The 23537-nt window shown below is 41.7% G+C and overlaps 1 protein-coding gene across 1 annotated transcript in view; it reads right to left on the bottom strand.

Annotated features, from left to right (window-relative positions):
* Positions 1 to 23153, bottom strand: part of LOC140724438 (uncharacterized) — a 37123-nt gene extending 13970 nt beyond the window's left edge. Inside the window, exons 1-2 of the mRNA XM_073038885.1 lie at positions 23129 to 23153; positions 2845 to 3009 (exon numbers count right to left, since the gene is read on the bottom strand). The gene's annotated coding sequence lies outside the window, so the exon portion shown is untranslated. The remainder of the gene's footprint in view (positions 1 to 2844; positions 3010 to 23128) is intronic.
* Between the last annotated feature and the right edge of the window lie 384 nt (positions 23154 to 23537).

Raw genomic sequence — 23537 nt, 5'->3', positions numbered from 1 at the left:
AAAGGTAAAGCTAAAGATTGTGCAAGCAAGACCCTAGCAATATATGGAACACAAACTGCCAGATAGAAGCTGCTTTTAGAAGAGGCAGAGGCACCAGAGACCAAATTGCTAGCCTACGCTGGATAATGGAGAAATCGCGAGAATTTCAGAAAAGTATTTTATCTATGTTTTATTGACTACTCTAAAGCCTTCAGCAGTGTGGTCCATAATAAACTATGGTAAATCCTTAAAGAAATGGGAATACCTGGACATCTGTTCTGCCTTAGGAGAAATTTGTACAAAGATCAAGAAGCAACAGTTAGCATGACACAGAACAAAAACTGGTTCACGATTTGGAAAGGAGTATGACCAGGCTGCATATTGTCACCCTGCTTATTTAATCTATATGCTGAACATATAAGGAATGCTGGTCGAGAGGACTCAAAATGTTGCAGTGAAAATTACCAGACAGAATATTAATAAATTCAGATACGCATGTGATACTATTCTAATGGCTGAAAATGAGGAGGATCTGAAGAAGCTTCTAATGAAAGTGAAAGAAGAAAGTTGAAAGCTGGATTCCTGCTCAATGTTAAGAAAGCCAGCCAGTCCTGTTAACTCTGTGGTAATAAATGGAAAGGAAGTGGAAGCAGAGAAGGATTTTTTCTTCCTTGGTTCAAAGATTTCTATAGATGGTAAATGTGATAGGCTTTTCAAATTTATTGGGTAGGAGAGCTATTTTGTTGCATTGGAATGATCCTAATCCACCTACTGCTTTTTTCTGTTTCTCCTCCATTATGTTTTGTTTAAACTTGGAGAAAATTAGAAGTCGGACGTTCGATACATCTTTCAAATTTGAACAAACCTGGCCACCTTTTATTCAATATTTTCATACGATCTAACTTCTTTTCTTTTCTTTTTTAAAATTTTTTTAGATTTTTTCTTTCTTTTCTTTCTCCCTCCGTGAAGTTTCAGATTTTACCAAACGAGCGGTTTCTTCTATTTTTTGTAATCTTGTCCCCAAATGGACTGCCCAGTCACCCCCCCCCCGTTTTTGTTTTAGGTTAGTTTAGTGTTTTTTTTTCTCTCCTATAAATAGAACATTTCCAGTCTTTTTTTGTATGAATTGTCAAGAGGAGTTGTGGTTCTCTGTTTATATATAACAGCCTAATATTATATTACACATGATTTTGACAGTGTATATCATTTTCTTTGTTTGTACGTTTATTCTATTTTGTATTTGATATAACTTCACCTCTGATTTGTATCTATTCATATAATTTTTTTAATCAATAAAGAAAGATTGAAAATGATGCTAAATGCAGCGTATTAAATGGCGCTTACATCTGGGGAGGGTAGTAATGGCAAATTTAGATAAAATACTGAAGTGCAGAGACATAACATTGTCTGCGAAGGACCGTAGAGTCAAGTATATAGTATTTCCAGTTGTGATGTAAGGCTGTGAGAGCTGGACTATTAGTAAGGCTGAATACAAAATAATCAACGCCTCTGAACTTGGATGTTGGGGGAAAGTGTTCGTTGGACAGCAAGAAGATCCAACAAGTCAATACTTGGAGAAATACGCCAGACTGCTCACTGGGAAGCTTGAAAAGCACCATTATTTTGACCACATCATGAGGGGACAGGATTCTTTGGAGACGACTCTCATTTTCGGTAAAACAGAAGGCAAAAGAAGGAGAGGATGACAGAGGCTACGATGGATAGATAATATTATTCAGGAAAAACCTATGCCCTTGGGGTATCTTAGAGAGGCAGTTTCCAGTAAGGAGGCTTTGTGTGCAGTAACGCTGTTGTATTTGGCTGTGTTCATGTGTTTTCATGTATGTTTTGAATGACTATTAAACTTGAACATAAATTGGACAATGATTGTATCATAAACAAAAAGAAAGAATGAATATAGATGTTTTCAGTCGAGAACAGACTTGTAAATGTTGCATTTTGTCCCTAATGCAGACAGGGAGCAACCATACTCCAAGCATCTGACCCCACAACACCCACCGGGACAGCCTGCTGGCCCGAGGTGGGTCTGTTTACTCCATTGTTTATACCCAGACACCGCAAACAAAAGGCAGCCACCGGGTCCCTCCAGCCCACCGTGTCAGATAGTAAGATCGTGACTTGCTGTTAAAATCACCCCGACTCCGCACCTGCAGGCAACACTTTATCAGTGTCCACTGAAAATATGCTGAAGCCTTCTCCATCCTAGCTCATTCAGTGGAGATAAACCCCCTGAACTCCCATTTCAATCCGTCGCCCTTACAGCTCCGCCAACTCCTTGTTAAGGAAACTCCTTAATGACGAGGCCCATATCCCCATTGGTTGGTATGCTAAATTGGTATTTGGTGTCACCAATGAGAGACAAGTAAATGCACGTCACTTCACGAGAGATAACGAGCACGCGCAGCATGCTGAAATCGTCTCAACGTCAGCCCGAGGGTGACGAAGCTCCGCGAGAGGGCGCGCGTGGGCAGTGGGCGGGGCGGTGAGCTGGTGCGCGCGGTAGATGGGGAGACTGTAGAGTCAGTAACAGGGAACGGGGAGCGCGTCCCTCGGTCCCGTACCGTGCGGACCAGCTCACCGATTGTGTCATGGTCGATCTGCAACCTGCTGGGATACAACATTAACACATAAATCTCGATGTATATACTTAATCAATGTAATGTTTCTTTTCACTTGCATAATATAATTATTATGCAGAACTTATATCGACAGCACATCAGTAGATCTGGAATGATTGCAACAGGCACTTCTACATTTATTCAGTCTCACTCCAGCTATTTCCTATCTTCCTTGGTACAGAAATGTAATGTCTAAAGGACCAGTGTTTGGGTAAATGAGACTCACCAAACTTTCTGCTGACTGAATCAATGGAAACTCCGAGTCAGAAGGGTTCTGTCGAATTGATGATCTCCGTCCTCGGGCTGGTTCACTTGTTGCTGTTCCCTCTTTTTCAGTTGTGGATTGCTTCCAGTTGTGGGCGTTTCTTCCAATAAACCTCTCACCGCAGGTCTAACTTCAACGAAAGAAGTAATGAAGTATGTTACTAAAACAAAGGAGAACAAAGCGTTAACCTGAAATTTAAATTTTGAACGCATATGTCATGATCCGAGTGAAGAAATCTGTAACTGTCCCTCAAACTTTACAAAGCCTGATATGGGATACAAAGGAACACAGACAAAATGCTGGAGGAACTCATCAGGCCAGGCAACATCTGGACGTCAACGCTCCTCTCTTCCAGCTGCTTAGTTCCTCCAGCATTTTGTGTGTATTGCTTGGATTTCCAACATCTGAAGATTTTCTCTTGTTTGTGATGGAATACAAGGAAGTCATCATTCAGTCATAGTATAAGATACAAGTCATAATATATAACAGGAGAATTATGTGATAAAGTCATTCTAGTCTGTTCCATAATCAATCATGGAGGATTATTTTCCAACACCGTATTCTTGCTTCCTGCTATAATTCTCAACCTATTTAGCAATCCAGAACATGAATATACCCAACGATAGCCTCCACCACTGTTTGTGGTGACAAATTCCACAGATCAAACAACCTTTGGCTGAAGTAATGTCTCTCATCTCAATTTTAAAGTGACACTTCTTTATTCTGAGGCAGCACTCTCAGATCCCACACTCTCCGTCTAATCAAGACACCCTCTCCATTCCCACTGCATGCAGGCTTGTTGTTATTCAGTTGGTAAATAATCACCCCCGCCGTAACTTCAACACCCCCCCCCCACCAACCCTAGATTTGTGGGTGGGTGGGTGATTTACTTTTCAGCTGGCTTGGCACACCATTGTGGCCGAAGGGCCTGTTCCTGTGATGTACTGTTCCATGTTCTGTTCTATCTTCAGCAACCTGAGTTCCTCTTTGACTCGCACTGGCAGATAGACAGGTGACAGTGAGGGGGAATTTCCAAATGTGAATTGATTTCTGAAACCCCGGTCTATTTCTACTGGTGCAAACACAAAACAGCGTATTTAATCACAGCCTCTCCCTGTGAGGGATGGAATGGGAACTCATTCTCTGCTTTGCTTCCAAAGAGACTTCAAAACCAAACAACTGAGCACAGAACAGAAATACTCGCTCAACATCTCATAAACCCGGACAGCTTGATCCCCGGGTTCATTTTATCTGGGTCAAGACATGTGTGGTATCCCAGGATCTAACCTCAGAAGGTCACAGCCCGCATATCTTTTCCACATCTCACACTGGGTGTTCCCGCATCTCACACTGAGAGATTCACGCTACCAATATCCAGCCACCGGAGACGTCTGCGTCATTGCGGAAGGAGGAACATCCAGCCGCATCTGTAAATGCACCAACGTAGACCGAAGCCCAAACACTGACAGTCCCATATTCCTGGAGACCACATCCCAAGATTGTATCTCAAGCACCAACTCTCCCAGGGCTCTTTGCTGCTGGTAATATGCGGCAGTGTCTCAGCTAATCCCAGTTCAAAAACTTACACTCCCACACCAAACCGTGACAGAACTGGAGCCTGATGACCCTTTTTCTAGACGGGGATTAGCTGTAAAACATGGGCCGTGGATCACAAAGAGGTTGCTGATACATTTTCGCTTGTTCCCACAGTTTCATTGAACACAGTTGTTCATTATTTTATTGAGTGCGGTGTATCCCAGGTCAATTAGCAGCCATTTTCCCCGTCGGGTAACAGGAAGAGAAAGTTTTAAATATAAAATTGAAAATATAGCACTGGAAACTCAGTGCAGAAGATATCATTTTGTTCTTTTGATGCAGAAACGATTGACTGACTGCAAGATGTTTGACACCCAGAACAGAATTACATAGATGCAATCCCTACAATCTTCTTCATTCCATCCCGTACAGTAAATAGATGGCTGATCATCTACTATCAATACCCGGTTCCTGCCTTGTCCCCATATCTCTTGATTCCCCTATCCATAAGATACCTATCTAGCTCCTTCTTGAAAGCATCCAGAGAATTGGCCTCCACTGCCTTCCGAGGCAGTGCATTCCACACCCCCACAACTCTCTGGGAGAAGAAGTTTTTCCTTAACTCTGTCCTAAATGACCTAGCCCTTATTCTCAAACCATGCCCTCTGGTACTGGACTCTCCCAGCATCTGGAACATATTTCCTGCCTCTATCTCGTCCAATCCCTTAATAATCTTATATGTTGCAATCAGATCCCCTCTCAATCTCCTTAATTCCAGCGCGTACAAGCCCAGTCTCTCTAACCTCTCTGCGTAAGACAGTCCAGACATCCCAGGAATTAACCTCGTGAATCTACGCTGCACTTCCTCTACAGCCAGGATGTCCTTCCTTAACCGTGGAGACCAAAACTGTACACAATACTCCAGGTGTGGTCTCACCAAGGCCCTGTACAAATGCAAGAGGATTTCCTTGCTCTTGTACGCAATTCCCTTTGTAATAAAGGCCAACATTCCATTAGCCTTCTTCACTGCCTGCCGCACTTTCTCATTCTGCTTCAGTGACTAATGAACAAGGACTCCTAGATCTCTTTGTATTTCTCCCTTACCTAACTTTACATAGTTCAGATAATAATCTGCCTTCCTGTTCTTACTCCCAAAGTGGATAACCTCACACTTATTCACATTAAACGTCATCTGCCAAGTATATGCCCACTCACCCAGCCTATCCAAGTCACCCTGAATTCTCCTAACATCCTCATCACATGTTACACTGCCACCCACTTAGTATCATCAGCAAATGCTCAAAGCATCCTCGTATCTGAGGCCACTGTCTCTCAGCTGAGATTCAGCAAACAGAGAGCGATAAACGTGTTCAACACTCTCTGCAGCTCTGGTGAGCTGCTGCCCTGGTGACGGAGGAAGTGGCTCGCAACGATAACCGAGCGGGGAAATAACAAACTCGGTGTGACACGTTCTCGGCTTCATTGTGACAAAATTGAACTGAACATTCAGCCATTTTGTAATGGTGATACTAAAATTCCAGTGGTTGTTTTTACCCCTTGGAGGTACATTCAGTAAATCTCAATGTGGTTCCAGCTCTACAGAGCTGTCAGCAGTGTAGCTGCTGGTCCAAAATAAATCGCAGTGTTGGATACGACCTATAAGTTAAATATAATATAAGTTAGATATGGCCCTAGTGGCTAAAGGGATCAGGGAGTATGGAGAGAAAGCAGGTACAGGGTTCTGAGTTGGATGATCAGCCATGATCATACTGAATGGCGGTGCAGGCTCGAAGGGCCGAATGGCCTACTCCTGCACCTATTTTCTATGTTTTCTATGACCTGTCTACAATAAATGTCGATTATGTGTGGAAGTTTCAATTGAGATTCACAGAGCCCTTACAGCACAGACACAGGACTGTTAGCCCATCCAGTCCGTGCCATGTTCGGTGTGGTTCCATCCCCCTGCACCCAGACCACAGCCCTCTATATCTCCCTCATCCATGTACCTCCCCAAACATCTCTGAAATACCACAATCGGATCTTCATCTCTTACATCTGCTGGGAACTGTTCCGCATTCGCTCCACCCTCTGAGTGAAGTAGTTCTCCCTCAGATTACCCTTAAATGTGTCACTTTTTGCCCTAAATCCATGATTTTACCCAACCTGAGGGGAAATGACTAACTGCATTCACCCTATTTATACCATCATAGATTTCTATATCCCTAGAAGGGCTTCCCCACCTAGGGTCCTGGACCTTTCCTTTAATTGTCGGGGCAAATGGCATAAAAAAAGTTGAAATCCTGCTAGGAGACCCCATCATTCCACTGTATTCCAGGTAATCGAGTTCTAACCTGTTCAACCTATCACTATAATTATTTCCTGAAATACTAGCAATGTCCGTGTAATTTTCCCTACACTCTTTCACGCTTATCGATATCTTTGCTGCAAGTAGCTGGCCAGAACTGCACTCAATTCTGGGTTTTTTTTTGGATTCTCGGTGTCTTTTACAACTTTAGCATTAATATCCCAGCCCCTCTTCGTAAAAGCCTGTTAGAATGGTCAATATGTCCTAAACTCTCTTTACAACTCTGGCGCTACTTTAAAGGAATTGTGGATCTGCAACACCCACGACAGGACAATCGGGCTCAAAACAGATATTTAGAACAAGCAGTAAGCCTGATCAACACCTCTACTAACTAACCCACCCTTCATAACCCACCCACTACCAGTTTAACATTTCCTGACAGTTCTAGGCACTCCTCTGTCTAAAGTGACTTTATGGACAGGCAGTCAATATCATTCTCCAGTAGGTCCAGGCTTTCCTGTGCCTAATGTCACTTTACGAAAACAGAATCGTTGTCAGTCTCACGTGTCCAGACAATCCTGTGTCTATCGTCACTTCATGGACACAGAATCAATGTCAGTCTCATATGGCCAGACACTCCTGTGCCTATCGTCACTTCATGGACACAGAATCGATGTCAGTCTCACATGGCCAGACAATCCTGTGTCTATCGTCACTTCATGGACATAGAATCAATGTCAGTCTCATATGTCCAGACAATCCTGTGTCTATCGTCACTTCATCGACATAGAATCAATGTCAGTCTCACATGGCCAGACAATCCTGTGTCTATCGTCACTTCATGGACATAGAATCAATGTCAGTCTCATATGGCCAGACACTCCTGTGCCTATCGTCACTTCATGGACACAGAATCGATGTCAGTCTCACATGGCCAGACAATCCTGTGTCTATCGTCACTTCATGGACACAGAATCAATGTCAGTCTCACATGGCCAGACAATCCTGTGTCTATCGTCACTTCATGGACACAGAATCAATGTCAGTCTCATATGTCCAGACAATCCTGTGTCTATCGTCACTTCATGGACATAGAATCAATGTCAGTCTCATATGTCCAGACACTCCTGTGTCTATCGTCACTTCATGGACACAGAATCAATGTCAGTCTCACATGTCCAGACACTCCTGTGCCTGACGTCACTTTATGGACACAGAATCAATGTCAGTCTCATATGTCCAGACAATCCTGTGTCTATCGTCACTTCATGGACACAGAATCAATGTCAGTCTCATATGTCCAGACAATCCTGTGTCTATCGTCACTTCATGGACACAGAATCAATGTCAGTCTCACATGTCCAGACACTCATGTGCCTGACGTCACTTTATGGTCACAGAATCAATGTCAGTCTCATATGTCCAGACACTCCTGTGTCTAACGTCACTTCATGGACACAGAATCAATGTCAGTCTCATATGTCCAGACAATCCTTTGTCTATCGTCACTTCATGGACACAGAATCAATGTCAGTCTCATATGTCCAGACAATCCTTTGTCTAACGTCACTTCATGGACACAGAATCAATGTCAGTCTCATATGTCCAGACAATCCTGTGTCTATCGTCACTTTACGGACAGAGAATCATTGTCAGTCTCATTTGGCCAGACACTCTGTGTCTAACGTCACTTTACGGACACAGAATCAATGTCAGTCTCATATGGCCAGACAATCCTGTGCCTATCGTCACTTTATAGACATACGGTCAATGTCACAGACCAGAGAATTGCGCAATATTGCAAAGGGAGAGCGGCTGAATCAAAAAATAAAATGAAGTAGAAGGCCATATTAACAACAGCAAAGAAATGCACCAGAAAATTTAAGGAAATTACTGGCATTAAGAAAACCTCCTCTGCATGATGAATAGGATCAGCAGACGGATCCATCCTAACAGATCCAGATAGAGTATGTGAGAGGTGGATTCAGTATATAGAGCAGCTTTTTGAGATAGAGGGGAACCCCCATATATGAAACACACTAATTCTGGCCCTCTTATTACCAAAGAAGAAATAACTAAAGCAATGAAAAGCATGAAACAAGGTAAAGCCACTGGACCTGATGGAATTTCAGTGGAAATGATACAAGCCCTAGAAGATCTGGGCATAGACAATAATTTTGAAGTGTTTAATGGCATATATGAGTCTAGTGTATTGCCTGACGATCTCTTGAAATCAGTATTTATAACTCTGCCTAAAATTCCTGGAACTATCGACAGCGAAAATTATAGAACAATCAGTCTTCTGAGTCACATTACAAAGATTTTGCTGAGAATTGTTCTGAGTCAAATCAAAGATAAGCTAAGGCCAGAAACTTCTGAACTGTAATATTAGTTAATGGTGGATAGATGAACTAGGAACACAATTTTCATACTACGAATGCTTTCAGAAAGGGCAATTGAATATGAAAACGATATCTTTTTATGTTTTATTGATTTCACCAAAGTTTTCTACAAAATGCAACATGAAAAATTATTTCAAATTCTCACTTAACTAAATATTGACGGAAGGGATAAATAACCGCTTCAAAATTTATATTGGAATCAAACAGTGGCGGTAAAAAATGATGGTAATATAAGCAGTAGGACTAAAATTCAAAGGGGAGTTAGACAGAGAGGCGTTGCCTCACTGGAATTATTTAATATCTATGCTGAAATGGTTCTCAGAGAAACAGAAGACCTAGATGGGATAAAAATTGGAGGTGTTTACATCAACCATATAAGATATGCAGACGATACCACCTGAGAGCAAGTGCTGCAGAAGACCTACAAATCCTCCTAGACAAAGTAGTACAAATAAGTGCATATTCTCGACTAACCATCAACGGTAAAAAAAAACAAAAATATGGTAATATAAAATGGGCGGGATACTCCCAACTGCCAATTGTCCATCGGTAACCAAAAGACTGAACAAAAGACCGGCTTTAATTAAGTTGGCAGCTTTACATCACAAGCTGCTAGAAGTAAAGTAGAAATATAAACAAGAATTGCCATTGTCAAAACCAACTTCCAAAAAATGAAACCCATTTTTACCAACAGACACATTTCTATGACAACAAGGCGTAGGCTACTGAAATGTTACATCTGGTCAATCTTGCTGTGTGCTTCCGAAACGTGGACTCTAACACCTGAACTCCAAAGAAACTTAGAAGCAACAGAAATGTGTTTTTTTTTTAGAATGCTGAAAATATCATATAGAGATAGGTAACTAATGAGACAGTACTCCAACGTACCCATACGAAAAGATATTTAATGAGAACATTAAATGAGAGGAAACTTAAATTCTTGGGCCATGTCATCATAAAGGGAGAAATAGAATGTCTTACAATGCAAGGCCGTATGCCTGGGAAACGCGGAAGAGTCAGACAAAGAAGACAATATATGGACACTGTGAAAGAACTAACAGATCTAAATGTGCCAGATATCATTGCCGCTGTGAGGGATCATTGGATGTGGAGACCCATGATCGCCCAAGCGTGTAACGCGCAAGTCACAGGCAGAAGAAGAATCAATGTCAGTCTCACATGTCCAGACACTTCTGTGATTAACGTCACTTTATAGACATACAATAAATCTTTTTAAACTATCATACTTCATGTACTGTGTTTTGTTTATTATTGTGGTCTCCATCATTGTGTTTTTTTTTCAGAGTAACAATTATTTTGTTCTCCTTTACACTTCTGTACTGGAATGACATCAAACAATTCTGAATTTTGCAACCTGGGTAAAATACAACGACCAACCACATATCTACACTCCCTCTTGATTTCATGAACTCCTATAACTTCACTCTCATTCTCCTCTGGACTAAAGACCCAGCTCGGCCAAACGCTTCCTATGACTCGGCCCTCTAGTCCAGGCAACATCTTCAGCAAACTCTTCTGCACTCTCTCCAGCTTGATAATATATTTACGACAATAAGGTGAACACAACGGTACATAATACTCTGTGTAGCCATGTACATTCATATACAAATCAGTGACATGAATAGTGAATTACAGAGGTGTCGACACTGACACACACATTCCCCTCGCTACAGGCCTCCATTCGCTAAAACCATCTTCAATCATCTCCCCCTGCTTCTTGTTGTGAGCCCGGTGTGAATCCACCTCGTCAGCTCCCCGTGAATCCCACGTGACCGAACCTTCCCGATCAGCTGCCATGCGGGATCTTGATACAGACTTTACCAAAGTTCAGATGAACAACATCACTGCCCAACTTCACCCAACTCCCTAGTTAACTCTTAAATAATCTCCAAAATACTTGACACATGTGATGTCTTATTGGACAGTGTAGACGGTGATTTCCCCATAACCTATGCCCAACCGCCCGAGAATTCAGTTTCACTGCAGACTGAGAAAATTCCGATCCCAGCTGTCGAATTACCAACCTGGACTGTAGCCCGTATACTGCCAGTTCCATATCCTCAGAGTCACCAGCCCAATATTATCACCCATACAAAGACGCTTTGGTACCGGCGATTTCCCGTGCTGTTCCTGCCATTTCCGATTCACAGACTAAGGTGGAATTGGAACCTAATGACCCTCTGCCGGGGCCGGTGCTCAGGCCGGTTCCCCGGTCTGTATAGAGGATACGGATACACTTCAGCCTGACCCCAGCAGCTAAACCGAGCACATTTGATCCCTATGTCATCGCTGTGTGGGTTCTTGCCCAGCAGAGCGGGCTGCCATGTTTCCTGCAGTGTAGCAGGAACAAAATGTAAAATTATAAAGTAGAAAATGCTGGGAACTCAGTACATCAGACTACATCTCTGAAAGGACAAATGGTGGAAGACCCAGTTCCAGAACTGAGACTGTCCAAGATGCTGCCGATCTGCTGAGCGTCTCCAGTATTTTCTCCTCCTCACCTTAAATTTCCTGCAACTGTAGTATTTTCTCCATCTTCATTTTAACGCACAGATAGTAACTGATTGCCACCCTAAACTGTAAATGCCACCCCCACCCCAACCAATTTGTTAGTTCTGAGTTCATTCTGACCCTGGTGTAATACATCCCACACAGTCAATGCTCACAGCATCCTTTCCTCCCGCTATCATTCTGTTACATTTGCTCCTGAGGCCACTGTCTCTACGCTGAGAGGCGGTGACCACAGAGCGATAAAATGTGCAGCACTTGCTGCAGCTCTGACGGGCCGTTACCCTGGAAACAGAGGAAGTGGCTCACTGAAAATAACCGAAAAAGGAAATAACAAACTCAACATCAGATGCTATGTGTTCCGTTATGGCAAAGATTAACACTGCAGCCATTTTGTAACGGTGAAACTAAAATTGAAATGGTTGCTTTTACCCTGCCACGTGTTGTGTCCAACTAAACCTCTGGTATTCCTAGCGAACAATAACTAACTAACTAACTAAATAAATAAATAAATAAATAAACAGGCAAATAAATAAATAAATAAATGGAACGGTGCAATACAAAACTTCACAACGAAGACAAAGTTTAGAAGAGAGATTGCTGAAATATATCATTGCGGCGTTGGGATACAGGCTGGGCAGAGGTTGAACAAGATGATTGATATATATCATTGAGGTGGTGGGATACAGGCTGGACAGAGGTTGAAGAAGATGTTGATATATATCATTGAGGTGGTGGCATACAGGCAGGACAGAGATTGAACAAGATGATTGATATATATCATTGAGGTGGTGGCATACGGACTGGACAGAGGTTGAACAAGATGGGCAGGAATGAGCAGATGGAATCAGGTGGGTGAAGGAATCAAGTGCACTCTCTGATAGTAGTCCAGTAATACAAAGATACTGAAATAATAATACACATTACTAGATAACATATTCCAATATAGCAAAGCCAGAACAAACAGAAAGAGCTTTGATTTTTGTCCTTTTCCACTCTACACACTTTATCAATGCACCGCAGAAAGTATCCCATCCCGATACTTCACATCTTCATCCAGCTACTGCTTTTCCATTAACTGAATTAAATAGGGGAGAACTGCGGACACAGCTGCGCACATCACAGAAACCAACCTCCCCTCCATGGACTCTGTCAACACATCCCACTGACTCAGGAAACCAGCCAACATCATGAAAGCTCCTCACAACCCTGAACATTCTCATTTCTCACCCTCCCCTCGGGGCGAAGATAAAATAAGACAGAAACATGCCAACGGGTCAAGGACGGTGTCCATTCTGCTGTTAGAAGCGAACAGCGTGATGAGTGGACTCCTGACCTCACAGTCTAAATCGATGTGACCTTGCACCACATATCTACCTGGACTGCACTTTCTCTGTAACCAGAATGATTTGTTTTTCCTCAATGTACTGCTGCAGTGTATCGATCTGTGTGGAGAATACCGGAGACACGATTTTCACTCAACCTCTGTACATGGAAAACAAAATAAAGATTCCCCATTTCAATCGTGTGGGAATATTAGACAGCCTGGGTTGCTCCTTTGGAAATTCCGGAGGGAGTGTACACATTTCCGGGAAACCCAGATAAATGAACAAGACTTAATTCTCGCATTAATAGGACCAGATATCGGGAAACACTGTCAGCATTTCGGCAAGTCGTAGCAATGGAAAGAAGATGGAAATAAACTTCCCAGTCCCCTGAGAGGACGTGAGAGATCTGGATCTCACTGTCCTGTCTGAACGGGGAAAGATGAAGCTACTCATACACGTAGAGGAGTCTCCCGAGGGTGCGATTACTCTGGTTAATCCTCGTGTCTGCAAGAGCACAACAGGCCGAACGGCCGCTTCCAGTGTGCTGGAAATATGAAAAACAATTATCGACCCCAGGCATCGATGCAGGTGAAGTTTGGATCCGATACCGGGCCGGGTGATGGAGGTAAAGTTCGCCAGGTACATCTTAATGGATGGATTCAGTCTCAGTATCACCACCTCATCCCGCTCCTGGGACCAGAATACCAGGGGCGGTGTGAAAGTCCCAGAACCCGGACCGACCACGACAGGTCGTATCCAAAAAGTGGGACGAGGTCACCAGATCGGGGAAGTTAACGGGACTCTCTGCCCAACATCAGGTTCCCCTCCCCCGGGATCAGCTTCAGTACTCACAGATGGGAAATTGTTGGTCACGTTCACCGCTAGTTGCTTGGCTCAATATTCACCGATGAGAACTTGATCAATTTGTCCCGCAGACTGCCATCGGTCCTCCGGATCTCCACAGATCATCTGATTCAACAGAGAACGGAAAGAAAACCACCGCCCACCCGGAGACTGTGAAATCGGGGGCGGGGCTTCGGAAGCGATAACCTCAGATGCTGCAGATCTGCGTTTGAAATGGGAGCGAGAAACTTGTCGGGTGGGGGGGGGGGTGTCTCCCAACAGAACCAATGACTCTGCTCCTAGCCCCTTACACATTTCGTATTATTTCGTATTTACACCAGCTACATTTTTTTAAAATTTTGCCCTCGGTACATTTGGCGTCCTCATCGCTCCACCTCTCGGATCTCAGAGTTACTTGTTCGGTTCCCATCCCAATCCGATACACAAGTCAGACCCGAAAAGGTTTCATGCAAATCACTGCTATTCTTATAAATACTAATTTCTATTCACATTCCTCCGGAAACTCACTGGACGGGAACACTGAAGCATCAAGTGAGAAGCAGCAGGAGGTGGCCATTCAGCCCCTCTAACCATCAACAAGATGGCGGCTGCTCACCCATCTTAGCCACATGTTTCTGTCCGATCCCTTCCGTCTCCACACATCTGCCGGCCTCTGTTTTATGTGAAGACGATCACTGATCTTCATCGTCCTCCAGGAATCAGTCTGGTGAATCTCTAAAACAAACACTCTCTAACTTCTTATAATCCTCCGTGGAATTAAATTCCATTTCTGAAGCCCCGTCGCTTTCTCCACCTTCACCCCTCCCACTCACCTGGATCCACCTCTCACTTCCCAGCTCTTGCCCCATCCCCACCCCTCTCCTCTTTTCTCTGACTATTTCCCGTCTATTTTCAGTCGACATGGAGGGTCTCAGCCCAAAATGTTGACGGTCCATTTCCCTCCACAGATTCTGCCAGACCCACTCAGTTCCTCCAGCAGTTTGTTCTTTGGTCTGTATAACCCGTGTTAGTATGGGGAGTGGGATTTTACACCATATTCCAGGTACAATCTCAACAAAGCACAAATTACTATACTTAAATACGAGAAAGCTTGCAAATGCTGAAAATCCAAAGCAACACACACAAAATGATGGAGGATCTCAGCAGAACAGGCAGTATCTATGGAAAAGAGTAATGTTACGTATTCAGGCAACAATAATTATAGATGAGTTAGACGAAGGGTTTTATAACAAATAACACGTTTATTAAACACTGATAACAAACCCCCTTCAAATGTAAACAAACCCAAACAATGATCCGAGCTCAGCTGCTGGCAGCTGATCAAACAGTTCTTAATAGCTTTGCAGTCCCAAACAGTCTTTAAAGCGGTATTGAAAAAAAAAATTCTTTAAAGCGATATGCCGACAGTTCAAAACCTCACGGTACTTTTAAAAGGAGAGACTTTTTAAAGCGATTTAAATTCTCTTCCACGTCGATGTCCTTCGATTCCCAGCGTCGAACTCCCACGTCGAATTTTATTAAATATAACAGCTTAAAGTGACTGACCTTCCTTCCATAATATTCTCAATCTCCCGCTTTTTCCAGCGGAGACTATCATGAGAATAGTAAACGAAATCCTTCCGAATGAGGATCACACAAGGTCGAAGTCAATCCATCGAAAATCGATTTTCCTCGATCTCCATTTTCCAAACTTCACTCTCCCTTAGCAAAGAAACCGTTGGCTCTGACCTTTTAAAACTTTAGGCATTATATAAAACTTCATTTTTAACTAAACTGCGTCATCACATTAAATCACACAGTAACATGAAGTCATCTTGGCAAATCTAGCCACGAACTGCCCCACCTGACAGGGTGGGTCTCCCTTTTATACCCTGTAGAAAAAACCTGTCACATGACCTCTACTGGCGGGAAAATGACATCACTCCACCATCACAAAACCATTACCTCATGTCCAGTATAACTTCAACCCCAGTCACGTGACAAGGGTACCACTGTCACGTGTCACGGGTACGTAACACCTCCCTCCAAAAAAAAACATTTTTGGTCTGACAAGAACAAAAATTTTAACAATTTCTTACAAAAAAAAACAAATGTATAAATTATAACATACACAATATACAATACAGTAGGAGTGTTACAATAAAAAAAACACTCCAAAAAAAAAACATTGTACATTCAACATCGAGATAGACAATCAGCAACCACATTATCTTTACCTTTAATATGAGTTATCACAATATTGTACTCTTGTAACATCAAACTCCAATTTAACAATCTTCTGTTTTTGTTTTTCATCTTACTCAGGAAAACTAACGGATTATGATCAGTGTAAACAATAAGTGGTTTTTGAGTTGTACCAACATATACCTCAAAATATTCCAAAGCTAAAACAAGAGATAACAATTCTTTTTCTATTGTTGAATAGTTTCTTTGATGCTTATTAAATTTCTTAGAAAAGTAAGCTACTGGATGATCAACCTCATCACCCTCATTCCTTTGCATCAATACTGCTCCCGCAGCTTCATCACTAGCATCCACAGCTAATGAAAAAGGTTTTTCAAAGTCAGGTGCCTTAAGCACAGGTTGTTCACATATCATTGTTTTCAATTTTTCAAATGCTTCCTGACAAAACACTGTCCACACAAACTTCACATTCTTCTGCAGAAGGTTAGTTAATGGAAGGGCAACATTAGCAAAATTCTTACAAAATTTTCGATAATATCCTACCATTCCCAAAAACCTTCTGAGAGTTTTTTTTCCCGTCGGAGTGGGAATTTCCAAAATTGCCTGAACTTTTGCCTGAACAGGAGCTACCTTACCTTGACCTACAACATAACCAAGGTAAGTCACAGTAGCATGTCCAAATTCACTCTTGGCTAAATTAATAGTCAAGTTAGCTTTTGAAAGCTTTTCAAACAATTTCTCCACCGCAATAATGTGTGCTTCCCAAGTATCATTTCCTGTCACTAAATCATCAATATAAGCATCAGTATCTTTCAATCCCTGAATCACAGAATTAATCATCCTCTGGAAAGTACCTGGGGCATTCTTCATCCCAAATGGAAGAACATTATACTCATATAACCCAGATGGAGTTACAAATGCAGAAATCTCTCTACCTCTGTCCGTTAATGGAACACACCAATACCCTTTCAATAAATCAACCTTTGTAAGGAACTTTGCTTTTCCAACTTTATCTACACAATCATCTACTCTAGGAATTGGATAGGCATCTGTCTTCGTTACAGCATTCACCTTCCTATAGTCCGTACAAAACCTAATACTACCATCAGGTTTTGGCACCATAACACATGGCGAACTCCAATTCGAGTTAGAATGTCTAATAATATCATTCTCTAACATGTATTCAATTTCTTTCTCAGCAAGTTCACATTTTTCCATGTTCATCCTATATGGATGTAGTTTAATAGGTTTGGCATCTCCAACATCTACATCATGTGAAGCTATAGTAGTCCTTCTCGGAACATCTGGAAACAAATCCTTATACTTAAAAATCAATTCCTTCATCTGTTGTTTCTGCTCTAGCTGTAAATGTGCTAATTTCTCATCCATATTTTCCAAAATGGTCGAATTAGGTAACCTAACAGAAACAATGTTAGATTTAGAATGAAAGTCAGATGAATCATCTATCATGTTCCCAGTTAAATCCAACTCATTCTCACTAACCACAACAGTCACAGTATCAGATTGTTTCTCAAAATATGGTTTAATCATATTTATGTGGCAAAGTTGTGTTGACCTTCTACGATCTGGAGTTTTTATTACATAATCCACATCATTAACTCTAGACACAATTTCATAAGGTCCATGAAATCTAGCTTGTAAAGGATTTGTCTGCACTGGGAAAAGAACCAACACCTTATCTCCAGGCTTAAACATCCTCATCCTAGCTTCCTTATCATACCAAGTTTTCATTTTCTCCTGAGCCAACTTTAAATTTTCCTTGGCTAAGCTACAAGCTTTATGTAACCTGTCCTTAAATTTCAAAACATAGTCCAACAAATTAGTATGCACTTCCTTACTAATCCACTGTTCCTTCAATAAAGCTAAAGGTCCTCTAACTCTATGTCCAAACACAAGTTCAAATGGACTAAACCCTAAAGATTCCTGTACCGATTCCCTTACTGCAAATAAAAGTAAGTTTATACTCTCATCCCAGTCACTTTCATTTTCCACACAATATGTCCTAATCATATTCTTGAGAGTAGAATGAAACCTCTCCAAAGCACCTTGCGATTCTGGATGGTATGCAGACGAAGTGATTTGCTTAGCTCCCAATTTATAAACTATCTGTTGAAACAATCCAGACATAAAATTACTACCTTGATCAGTTTGTATTTCCTTAGGCAATCCAAAATAAGTAAAGAATTTTATAAGAGCCTTCGTCACAGTTTTAGCTTTTATATTCCTAAGTGGTACTGCCTCTGGAAACCTAGACGAAGTACACATGATAGTCAACAAATACTGATAACCAGTTTTTGTCTTTGGTAATGGACCAACACAATCTACAATAACTTTAGAAAACGGTTCACCAAATGCTGGAATAGGTTGTAATGGAGCTACTGGTGTAACCTGATTTGGTTTACCCACAATTTGACAAGTATGGCACGTCATACAAAACATCGCCACATCTTTTCTTAAACCAGGCCAGTAAAAATGTTTTAAAATCTTGTCAACAGTTTTCCTTACCCCTTGAGGTCCACCTAAAGGCACACTATGAGCTAAAGTCAAAATCTCATTCCGATAAACTTTAGGAACAACTACCTGATAAACAACATTCCATTCCTCACTTGCAGGAATTGTAGGCGACCTCCACTTCCTCATCAACACTCCTTTTTCCAAATAATATCCTACTGACACCTTCTCAATTTCACTACCTAGTAAAGCTTGTTCCTTAATTTTACAATCTCAGGATCTCTATTCTGCTCTGCTATCATCTCCTTCCGAGACAGAGATAAATCTTCATAGTCAGACTTACTCCCAGAATCTTGTTCAAACAACGAAGGTAAGAAAGTCTCTGACACATCCTCAAAACTCAAATCCTGAGTTGAACAGTCATGAGTAACAACCTCATTCTGCACATCAATTTTTTTAGCCATAGCTCTAGTCACAACACAAGAAGAATCTGTGTTAGAATTCACCTCTGGTTCCTCTGACTCCATTGTCAAATGCACTTCAGGAAAAACTTGTCCACCTGCCAAGTCATTACCTAACAATAAAGAAATACCCTTCACAGGTAAGCTATGCTGTAGTCCTACTTTAACAAATCCTGTAACTAACCCTGACTTTAAATTTACTTCATGTAAATGTACAGGCATAAAATCACTTCCAACACCTCTTATGTAATTCACCTCACCAGTATCACTCTCTTCATTAAACTTCAACACACTATCTAACATCAGTGATTGAGAAGCTCCAGTATCCCTAAGAATTTTTATTGGCACCAGAGTAGATCCTTCTTTCAAGGATACAAACCCTTCAGTTATAAAATGATCATATCCCTTTCTAACTTGGTCAGACTCTAACAAATCCTCATTTGTGTTTACCAAACCCTGTAACTTTACAGGTGCTTTAGTATGTTGCACACAAGCATCCGGAACTGCTTCCTTCTCTTTCTTTTTCAATTTGAAACAGTTAGCTATTACATGGCCAGGCTTCTTACAATAGTTACAAATAAGACCAAACTGTTTTTCCTTCACAGGTTTTCCTTCCTCCTTACCTCTCTCATTAACCTCTGATTTAATTTCTAATTTACCTGGAGTCTCCATATTATTTTTCCTCTTGAAAATTCTACCCTGAGGAAATTTATTCTTATGGATTAAAACATACTCATCAGCTAATCTAGCACAGTCCTGCAATTTATCAGTATCCCTTTCATTTAAGTAGGTCCTTACTTCAACAGGAATGCTTCTTTTAAATTCCTCCATCAAAATCAGCTCTCTCAATGTATCATAGTCCTCATTTACATTTTTAGAAGAAACCCATCTCTCAAAACACATAGCTTTATCCTAGGCAAATTCCACATAAGTCTTTTCCACAGACTTTTTCAAACTCCTGAATCTTTCTCTGTAAGCTTCTGGGACCAATTCGTATGCTTTGAGAATATTTTCTTTCACAATATCATAATCTAATGCTTGCGCAGCAGTTAAAGCTGTGTAAACTTGTTGTGCCTTGCCTTTGATTACACTCTGTAATAACACTGACCATTTATCTTTCGGCCACTCTGACATCCGAGCAATAGTTTCAAAATGTTGAAAATATCTCTCCACTTCTGTTTCACTAAATGGAGGGACCAATTTAATTTCTTGGCTAGCAACAAACGGTTTTCTAGAATCAGCAGACTGATTCTCAGACCTTAAATTCTCCATTGCATATTCAAACTCCCTCTTCTTCTGGTCAGCTTCCAATTTACACCTTTCTAACTCTGCTTTACTTTGTTCCAACCTCATTTGTTCAATTTGCAACTGCATCTCCAGATTACTTATAGGAAACGATTCTAAAATCGATTCTTCAAAAGCACCCGAAGCCACATAGTGAGACGCGATTTTTCTCTGTATTACAGCTTTTGATGTAGTTGGCAAAATCCCTTTTAGATGCAACCGATTAGCAATTTCAGAGACTTCAGTTTTTTTCGCCTTCGCTAACAAATCCGCGTCTGGCGAATCCAGAAACTCATCAATATTCATCGTTGCCGAATACCACTCACAAGCCAATCAAACAAAAAAAATCGAGCAATCCCCGTTACCAAAACACCGATTCAAAATTCAAAAAACTTATTAAACTCAAACAATTCAATCCCGGACGAGCCCCCATATTTATGTTACGTATTCAGGCAACAATAATTATAGATGAGTTAGACGAAGGGTTTTATAACAAATAACACGTTTATTAAACACTGATAACAAACCCCCTTCAAATGTAAACAAACCCAAACAATGATCCGAGCTCAGATGCTGGCAGCTGATCAAACAGTTCTTAATAGCTTTGCAGTCCCAAACAGTCTTTAAAGCGGTATTGAAAAAAAAATTCTTAAAAGCGATATGCCGACAGTTCAAAACCTCACGGTACTTTTAAAAGGAGAGACTTTTTAAAGCGATTTAAATTCTCTTCCACGTCGATGTCCTTCGATTCCCAGCGTCGAACTCCCACGTCGAATTTTATTAAATATAACAGCTTAAAGTGACTGACCTTCCTTCCATAATATTCTCAATCTCCCGCTTTTTCCAGCGGAGACTATCATGAGAATAGTAAACAAAATCCTTCCGAATGAGGATCACACAAGGTCGAAGTCAATCCATCGAAAATCGATTTTCCTCGATCTCCATTTTCCAAACTTCACTCTCCCTTAGCAAAGAAACCGTTGGCTCTGACCTTTTAAAACTTTAGGCATTATATAAAACTTCATTTTTAACTAAACTGCGTCATCACATTAAATCACACAGTAACATGAAGTCATCTTGGCAAATCTAGCCACGAACTGCCCCACCTGACAGGGTGGGACTCCCTTTTATACCCTGTAGAAAAAACCTGTCACATGACCTCTACTGGCGGGAAAATGACATCACTCCACCATCATAAAACCATTACCTCATGTCCAGTATAACTTCAACCCCAGTCACGTGACAAGGGTACCACTGTCACGTGTCACGGGTACGTAACAGTAAACAGTCGACATTTTGGACAACCAGCCCTTTTCATTACTGAGGAGGAGGGGAAGTGATCTGAATGTAAAGGTCGGGATGGAGAAAGAGGCGAGCTGGAAGGTGATTGGTGAAGTCAAGTGATGGACAGGTTAAGGGCTGGAGAATAAAGAATGGGAGAGTTGTCAATAGGAGAAAGGGAAAGAGGGGACCCGGGGGGAAGTAATAGGCTGGTCAGCAGAAACGGAAGTTCAGAGTGGGGAATAGAGAAGTGGGTTGGGGGGATGATCCCTGTTGAAAGAAGAGGGCGGGGTGGGAGCGATGAAGGTAAAGGTATGTTCGTTGTAATACCTCTATGGATATGATGGAAGTTGCAGAGTCTGAAGGGCAGTTAGATAAGTACAAGAGGAACTCAATTATTCTCTGCTTCCTGTCATTGAGCCCGGTGTTAATCCACCTCGCCAGCCAGCCCTGAATCCCACGTGACCGGAACTTCCAGTTCAGCTGCCATGCGGGATTTTGTTCGAAGCTTTCCCAAAGTTCTTGAGAACATCAGTGCCCAACTTATGTATCTCCATAGTGACCTCGTCAAACATCTCCAGAATACTTGACAGGTATGATGTAAAAACTGGATGGTGTAGTCCGTGATTTCCCCAGAACCAATGTCCAACCACCCGGGACTGCAGACTCACTGCAGACTGAGGAAATTCCGATCCCAGCTTTAGAATTACCAACCTGGACTGATGCCCGTACAGTGCCAGTTCTATATTCTGAGAGACTCCACCCTGATATTATAACCCACAGACAAACGCTTTGATGCCGCCGAATTGCCGTGGTGTTCTTGCCACTATCGATGTACAAACTAAGCTGGAATTGGAACCTCACGACCCTCTGCCGGGGCCGGGCTGAGGCTGGTTTACCGTGCTTTAGTTTGAGAGAGGATCTGGATACACTTCTGCCTGTCTCTAGCAGCTAACATTAACACATTTGATCACGATCTTATTGCCATGAGGGATCCGGCCGAACAGGATCGGCTGCCATGTTTCCCTCAGGGTAGCAGAAACAAAATGTAAAATTATAAAATAGAACATTCTGGGAATTCAGTATACCAGGCTACATCCTTGAAAGGAGAAATGGTGGAAGAGACATTTTCAGAACTGGGACTGTCCAAGATGCTGCTGATTTGCTAAAAGTTTCCACCATTCTCCTTTTTTTTTTAATTTAAATTTCCGGCAGCAGCACTTTTTATTTATTTCAATGCACAGATAGTAGCTGTTTGCAAAATGTTTGGGACAAATCAAAATGCTAAGTTTGTTAGTTCTCAGTTCATTCCGACCCTGGTGTAACACATCCCGCACAGTCAATGCTCACAGCATCCTTTCCTCCCACTATCATTCTGTCAAATTTGCCCGTGAAACCACTGTCTCGATGCTGAGAGGCGGGGAACACAGAGCGATAAAAATGTGCTGCACTTCTTCCAGCTCTGCCGGGCCGTTACCATGGAAACGAAGGAAGTGGCTCACCAAAAGTAATTGAGAACGGAAATTACAAACTGAATGTAAAATGCTATCAGATTAAAACTGCAGACATTTTGTAATGATAAAACTGAAATTGTATTACCTGATTTACCCTGCCTCGTGCTGTATTCAATTAGTACTCTGGTAGTTCTAGCTAAAGAAGGACAAAAGAAACAACAATAAAACACACACACAAAGAAAAAAAACAAGACAGTAACCACTCCTGGAAAATTCAATGAAGTAAACGGTGAACGAGAACACTTTACAAATATTGCTGGTGCTTTTCATTGAGGTATCATAAAACGACAAAGCTAGAACAATAAGAAATTTGGCAGATGCCCTTTGCCCCTTACCAAACTTTATCAATGAGTCATGGAAAGTATCCGATCGGGATTCTTCCCGCCTTCGTATGGCTACTGCCCCGTCCATGTCTACATGAAACAGCAGAGATCCGTGGACACAGCTGAACACAACATAGAAAGAGGCCTCTCCTCCATGGACTGTGTCTATAT

The sequence above is a fragment of the Hemitrygon akajei genome, unplaced genomic scaffold, assembly GCF_048418815.1.
Source record: "Hemitrygon akajei unplaced genomic scaffold, sHemAka1.3 Scf000216, whole genome shotgun sequence".
NCBI lineage: Eukaryota > Metazoa > Chordata > Chondrichthyes > Myliobatiformes > Dasyatidae > Hemitrygon > Hemitrygon akajei.
Note: the sequence above shows the minus strand (reverse complement) of the source record. Positions and strands in the feature narration are given on the sequence as shown.